Source organism: Nicotiana tabacum, chromosome 16 (assembly GCF_000715075.1).
Source record: "Nicotiana tabacum cultivar K326 chromosome 16, ASM71507v2, whole genome shotgun sequence".
Lineage (NCBI taxonomy): Eukaryota > Viridiplantae > Streptophyta > Magnoliopsida > Solanales > Solanaceae > Nicotiana > Nicotiana tabacum.
Window position 1 is genome coordinate 39,297,231 of NC_134095.1, and position 6,711 is coordinate 39,303,941.

Consider the following 6,711-nt stretch of genomic DNA (forward strand, 5'->3'; position numbering starts at 1 on the left):
CTGGGCTGGTGGTACCTCCGGTGTCTGCAGTCCCTGAACAACTTGCTCGGGTGTACGAGCGGCGGGAGTCTAAGTGCCTCCCCCGGCCTGAGAAGTAACTGCTGTAGTATAAACTACGACCGCCTGAACAAGACTAGTGCACACGGTCAAGATATAAGCCAAGGTCTCCTAAAGACCCCGGAATAACAATAGGCACAGTCGGTGCCTGAGTTGGTCCTGTTGGAGCATCTCCCGCTGGAACCTGATCATGAGCTGGGGCGACTGGTGGATCTGCAGGTGATTCCCTATCTGTTGTGCAGGCTACACCCCTGCCCCTACCACGGCCTCAACCGTGACCTCGACCTCTAGTGGCCCCAACTGGTGGTACTGGTGGTCATCCGTCCTGACTGGCAACACGTGTCCTCACCATTTGTGAGAGAATAGAATAACAGAAGTTTAGTACTAGAATCAACAGATTCGCACGACAAGAACTCAAGAATGTGAAGTTCTTCCTAAAAGTTTTGTAGCCTCCCGAAGATAAGTACAGACGTCTCTGTACCGATCCGCGAGACTCTACTAAACCTGCTTATGGCATTTGAGACCTATATAACCTAGGCTCTTATCGTGAAACTAGGCCAGCCGACATATTTCCAAAATAGTTCAACATTTCAGTTAAAGCTTAAATAATACCATTTTCAATTGAAATCCCATAAAAGATATAAAGTCAAAACCAAAATAAAAGCAAAAAATAAAAGCTCGACCTCGGGTGTCACTAAGTCATGAGCAATACTACATTTGTTCTGAAATACAACTAGACCAAAATAGTCTGAAATATCCAAAATATACTAGAAGGAAGATAAAGAAGAAGGAAGGTAGGACTGTGAACGTCAGGCAGCTACCTCGCTATCTCCAGTGAAATCTACGTCTGGAACACTCAATAACTGTTGCCATGGCCCGAGAAACCTGGATATGCACACAAGGTGCATGGGGTAACGTGAGTACACCAACTCAGTAAGTAACAAGCCCAAACTATGGACTGACAGGTAGTGACAGACTAAATCTCAACAGGTAACACAATTAAACTGTACAGTAAAGTAGGCATGTTTGCAGTTCAAGTATTCAGCTCAACAGAAAGTAAATACAAATCTGAATAGTGTGAAGTATAAAACTCAGCAAATCTCTACGTACCAATGCACAAAAAGCATGAAAATGTACCATGTACCTCCACTCTCAAGTTCTCAACTACTCGGTACTGTATATGTCCATCCAGCCCAGGGAAGATCCATCCTGGAATATATACACATCACTGACAACAGTCACCCAGTATCGAGGAAGGCCATTCCAGCCCTATGGAGAAAATCCATCTCCAAGTATAAGTACTTCGGACAAGATCCATGTCCAGGGAAGATCCATCCCTCAATAATATCAACTGCGCTCACTGGGGATGTGAAGACTCCGGAGGGGCTCCTTTAAGCCCAAGCGTTATAACAAGCCAATGAAGGCATAATCAATATTCCGGTGCGGCGTGCAGCACGATCCCATACTGTCACTCATAATCAGGCTCCCGGCCTCACTCAGTCATCACTCTCCAATATCATACACAAGGGCCCACAATGCCATAATACTAGCCCAAAACAATGATATGATGTGCTAAATGATAACAACCGAGACTGAGACATAGTAGTATATGCATGAACAAGACTGAGTATACAGTATCAATGAAACTAATGATATGATAGCAATAAACGACCATTCGGGTCTCAACAGTATCGGCGTGAAGTCCTAACATGGTGATTAGCATGTTTACATCTCATTAACTTAATCACAATACAGATATCAACAAGAAAGAGTCACTAAGCTGTGCCATGGAATGATCCAGGCAGCAATTCTCATGGTGCACGCCCACATGCCTGTCACTTGGCATTTGCGTCACCTCAATATTAATCATAGAAGGGTTTCGAACCCTTAGAACCAAGTTTGGAAGCGTTACATACCTCAAACCAAGCCAAAACTAGCACATGCGATGCCCTTGCCTCTTGATTCGGCCTCCAAATGCTCCTAATCTAACCAAAATTGGTATATTAACATCAATATACGCTGAAGGAATGAAACCTACACGAAAATTATCAAATTAGACCAAAAATCTTGAATTTGCTCAAACCCGGCCCCTGGGCCCATGTCTCGGAATCCGATAAAAATCACAAAACTAGAAACTCCTTTACCTCTCGAGTCTATACATATGAAAACCATCAAAATTCGACATCAAATGACCCATCAAACCCTCAAATTAAATTCTCCAATTTCAAACCCTAATCCTCCAAATTTCTTCCCTAATTTCCACTAGTATCATGATTAAACAATGAAAAATCGTTATAAACACAAGTATTAAAGCTTAAGCAGCTTACCCCACTGAAAACCCTTGATTCACTCTTGAAATCACAGCCCTAAGCTCCAAACTCGTCTAGAAATGGCAGAAATTCGCGAAGGATGGCTTTTATAGTTTCTGCCCAAGAGACTCGCACCTGCGGCCCATTACCCGTGTTTGCGGGACCACTTCTGCAGTCAATCCAACCGCATCTGTGGTTTCACTTATCCGGACTTAGCCGCATCTGCGGCCTAATACTCGCACATGCGGTCACGCAGGTGCGCTCCTCCTTCCGCACCTGCGGATCCTGGCTTCCTTGGCCTTAACCACTTCTGCGGTTGCTCTTGTGCTTCTGCGAACCTTACACCTATGGTCCCCACTCCGTATGTGCGATTATGACAACTGAAGAAATCTTCAGCACTTCCTCAAATCTCATCCTTGATCCATCAACCTCCCGAAATCAACTCGAGGCCCTCGGGACCTCAACCAAACATACAAACCAGTCACATTGATCCATTCAAACTTATCCCAATCTTCAAGACACTCCAAACAATATCAAAATATTAAATCACTCTCGGATTCAAGCCTAAGAACTTCTAAACTTCCGAATTCCGCAAACGATGCCGACGCCTATCAAATCACCTCCGAATGACCTGAAATTTTGCACACACATCATAAATGATACTACGGACCTACTCCAATTTTCAGAATTCCGTTCCGACCCCGATAGCAAGATTTCCACCGCCGACCGGAAAACTCCAAATTTCCTATTTCGCCAATTCAAGCCTAAATCTACCACGGACCTCCAAATTACGTTAAGAAGCAGAAAATGGAGGAAACGGGGTTGTAACTCATAAAACGACTGGCCGGATCGTTACATTTAAATGTACTTTATGTGGTGTAATTTAGCTATTAAAGATGTTTTTGTTTTTGTTTTCCTTATTTTGAAATGGTGTAATTCTCTTATCGAAGATATTATTTTACTTGTGCAAGTTTTTCTTTGATAGAGAGGGTGTGATTCTCTAAATAAAAATTATTACTATTAAGTTTATATGTCAAAATTTATATTTAAACTATATAAAAGAATGTCATCCCTTAGTGAAAATGTTATTTATACTTGTGTTGTTAATAATAGAGATGTAATTTCTTATTGAAAATATTGTTTCAATTTGTTTCTTAGTATAAAAGAAGTAATTTTCATATTTGCAAATTAAAATCATATTAAGTTGACTTGAATAAATTCGGAAGAGATTGAACCAAACTGGTTATACATTTCTAACAAACTTTATAGTCAAGGTTATTTGATCAAAAAGTTTTAAGCCCTTTTTCTTTGTTAAACTAATTAAATAAGAAGATTTGGGGCAAATTCTAGCCAGACATAATTTACTCTAGATTCGAGGTAGAAGATAGGAATAAACAAGCATCACTGAATATAAAATTTGATCACAATTGCGATTGAATCTCATAATGTAAGAAATAGATGATTACTCCAATAATATCAAATGATAATGAAGAATATATAAATGAAAAGAGTCATCATTCTTAAACAAGATCGACTTCCATTCATTTGATGAAGTCGAATTACAGATGTATACTGAGATTCTAAGCTCCTATCTCCTTTCTCGGCGAGGAGTCTGAGATTTTTGGAATATCTTCACTTTTTGAGAGATGTATCTGTCTCCCCTCCCCTCTGGTGCGTTCCTCTCCCATGATATTTATATAAAACACTTTCCTTACCCAGCGATCCTTAACCGGAGTACCTAAATTCTTGAAATATCTTCCTCTAAAATGTCTAAGTGTTGAACTAGCCGTTCGGGGCGATTGTATACTCGACCTCAACCGTGGCTAAATCATTCGCTGATATATTGCTTCATATACGTGACTTCGGCTTGGTTGATTCTTGGTCGTTCTTCCTTAAGTAGAATTCTTTTGATCAGATTTTGACCTATACAAAGGTGTACATTAAAAGAATGTGGTATTTGTTACCTTCAATTTCTGGATTCGCCTCTATTTGGGACAGAACTAAGAATAAGACAATGTCTCGAGAAAGCTCTTACATTATGGGTGTGTTTGGTACAAAGAAAAATATTTTTCAATTTTTCCATGTTTGGTTTAAATGTTTTAGAAATATTTTCCTCCAATTGGAGGAAAATATTTTCCCTATCAAAAGAAGGGAAAGCATTTTCCAAAACTCTTCTTCAACTATTCCCGCCCTATTCTCCATTCCCACCAACCCTCTCCCCTCACACCCCACCAACCTAACCGTGCCCTACCCCCACCCTAAAGAGAAATATTATTAAGAGTACTCTTTTTTCGTATTGTAAATAGAATACTGTTTTTTCCATTTCCATGATGTAAAAAAAAATATTTTCTTTCATTTCAACAAAAAAGCACTTTCTTTTCATGAAATAGAAAAATTATTTTTTTCCATTTTAACAAAATGAGTACTTTTGTCATGTTGTAGAGACAGTACTTTCTTTTTCTACAAAAAAGTATATTTTTTTTAGTTATGTAGCACAAATTTCAAAGTTATTTTTGCGGGAGGGGGAGGTCTGAGAGTACATGAAACATGAGAATTTAGGGAAGAGGGGGGGGGGGGGGGGGTAAAGAAAGTAACATAAAAAATTATTTTCTAAAACATATTTTTTACTTTGTAAGCAAACATGGCTGAAAAATATTTTTCATGAAAAAATTTTCCTACGTATCAAACACATCCTATAACAAAAGAAATTTTCAGTAAAAAGTGAATTATTTTTATGAATTGCAAATATCAAATTCCTCACATTAATGAAAAATGTGAAATGACAATCAAATTCCTCTCATTAAACATATAGAAAATTCAACTAATTTGATGATGTTGCAGTGGAACTTCTTCAAACAAAGAAAGAAAAATACCGACAAAGCTTGAATTAGTAATTAAATAATATAAGGAATTTTACCTTGTCGATCGTCCGAGTTTCAAGACGTATATAATACTAGGTATTTAGATTCTGACAAGTACCGGTAGTAACAACCAAAAGAAATATAATCATGGTTAAATCTGAGCTCGATTATCCAGAAAAACCAGGTTTTCATAATGAGAACCCGTGAAGAGTCAAATTCCAATTGAACAAGAGGAGCCGATATCCTACGGCGCCGCTCACATTTACTCATTTGCACAGCCAGCCGACACGTCAGCCTACTCCGCTACACCGACACCCAAACGCGGCTTATATGGACCCCACATGGGAATTTTATCATTTGTTTTTCGTCAGGGAATTTATGACTTAAAAAAATGCAAAACGTCGTGTCTCTATTGCTGCATGTGAGTTTTCTAAAGTAAATTAATTTCTCCAGCGAATAAATTCTTTTGTTTTTCCATCTGCTCCTATAATTAGATTTATTTATTTTTTCATGTACGATTTTCTTAGTAATTCAAAATTTGAGGTTAAATAGGCAGATAGTAATGAAACCATAATGTCTCCTAGTGGCCAGTGGCAAATTAAAGACACCCATCTGATAGCTCTTAGTAAAAAGATTCAGGCATGCACTTCTTGAAAATAACGTAAGATAAATATTAATTTGAAACAAAAAATTAAACTTTAGAACCTTTACAAATTAATTTGTAATAATAGGTCGACATCATTTGAACAAAAAGTAAAAGTATGTATCTCACTGCTACTAGCATTTGATATGTGAATTGTGATCTGATATCTTTTACGTTGTTAATGCACAACATCAAATGAACTAATTTTTTTTTTTTTGGAGATTTCATTTGATTGGCAATATTTAAAGAGTTTGAAGTCCATGTTTGACATAAATACAACCGTAACAAGTCCATGCAATTGAGATCGACTTTTCTATTTTAACCCCGCTCTTTTTCTTTTCTCAACGTTACTAATAATTTTGTTGCAATTTCCAATATATCCTTAAATACCAGTCTATTATTACCAAAAAAAGAACTACCAGTCTATTCGTCATCTCTATTGTTGTTTATTTTGTTGAAACGACAATATTGTTTTCACTTTTTTTCCTTTTCTTTAATATATTCCCTCAGTTAGAGGAAACTTATGGACCAGTCCCAGCTTAGATTGAGAGAAGGTTGTCGGCCAATCAAATTGAGCTAAATCCATTATAAAGCAAATACGTGATTCTATGTGTCATCTAAAAAGAGAATTTTTAATTACTATTAGCTAGTTACTAGCAGTGATTAAGTACGACATTAGACAATCTTGAGCTTAAAGAAAGAAGCAATTGCCAAAAGCTAGTACAACATTCTATCTCTACTTATTCTAATGACATTTGTTATATTAAACAAATTAATAACAATTACCGATTTTTTGTATCCAAATATTACATTCTTGATCACTTTTAATTCTTTTTGCTCT

General features: G+C 37.5%; 1 long non-coding RNA gene across 1 annotated transcript; it reads right to left on the reverse strand.

Annotated features, from left to right (window-relative positions):
* Window positions 1-3,814: 3,814 nt before the first annotated feature.
* Window positions 3,815-5,534, reverse strand: LOC142170542 (uncharacterized). The gene is made up of 2 exons (XR_012699774.1): window positions 5,284-5,534; window positions 3,815-4,289 (listed from the first exon to the last, which is right to left on the reverse strand). It is a non-coding gene; the product is annotated as an uncharacterized LOC142170542 (long non-coding RNA).
* Between the last annotated feature and the right edge of the window lie 1,177 nt (window positions 5,535-6,711).